This window comes from Mus caroli, unplaced genomic scaffold (assembly GCF_978045245.1).
Source record: "Mus caroli unplaced genomic scaffold, Mus_caroli_1 scaffold_7, whole genome shotgun sequence".
In the NCBI taxonomy this organism is placed as follows: domain Eukaryota; kingdom Metazoa; phylum Chordata; class Mammalia; order Rodentia; family Muridae; genus Mus; species Mus caroli.
In genome coordinates, this window is record NW_028227262.1 from 91,345,001 (window position 1) to 91,346,147 (window position 1,147).

The following is a 1,147-nucleotide window of genomic DNA, read 5'->3' on the forward strand; positions in this document are numbered from 1 at the left end:
CTCAGTGGTTAAGAGTACTGACTGCTCTTCCAAAGGATCTGAGTTCAATTCCTAGCAACCACATGGTGGCTCACAGCCCTCTGTAATAGGATCTGATGCCTTCTTCTGTGTGTCTGAAGACAGCTATAGTGTACTTATATACATAAAATAATTTAAAAAAAACCCTATAGCTCTTATCTTAAAAGGAATAAGCAATAGTTTATTTTGGATCCATTTGAGTGGCTAGGTCTCCAGAGAACAGATCTGGGTTATTCCAAACTGTTCCAATGTAGAAGTAGTTTCATGACATTTTTATAGTTTTACAAGACAAAGAAAGTCATACATCAAAGCAAGTTTAAAACACATTAGTGGTTCAAAGAGGCAGGTACAAGGAGATGGGGGAGCTTAATCTACAGGCCAAGATGCTATCTGATATCATGCTTAGTTCTGGGGTTGGTGGACGCTAATGATATACTAAGTCAATAATTTTAAACGGTCTTATTTATTATCAAAAGATGTCAGAGTCTGAGTAGGGCAACAGAAGGCTCTTCAGGAAGGCTAAAACTAAGATAAATAGCCTGTAAAGCTGCAAGATTCCAGTCTCTGCACAGTATTGAAATTTCAATTGAAATATCAGTCTCTGCAAGTGCAGACTTTTTCAGGAATTTGTCATTCATAGCCAGACACAGATCTTTTTTCAGAAACTGTCATTTACAGTATGTATCATTATCTAAACAGATCTTGTTGTTGTTAAAGCAGTGACCCTCCAAAAAGGAAAAGGCTTTGTCCAATGAGGGAAAAAAAAACCCTAAAACTTAATCCATATACAAAACAGTAAAATGCAGATAACAATTTTAATAAGGTCATTTTAAAATGAAAGTTCAGTGAGCTTTTTCTAAACCACACACACACACACACACACACACACATCATACCAATTTTAAACACAGGTAAATTATATTTCTAGGTTTTTTTTCTTAAATAAATTTAAGTTAATTGCTTGTTAAATGTTTCAATTATTATGACTAGTACCTTGAAACACTTTTTATTAGGAAAAGTATTTGCTTTTATTAGTGTTTATAAAGCATCCAAAGTAGGATAAAGTTTATCATTTATGACTATCATTTTCACTTTTAACCTAAAAACAGGAGAAAAAAATTAAAATATA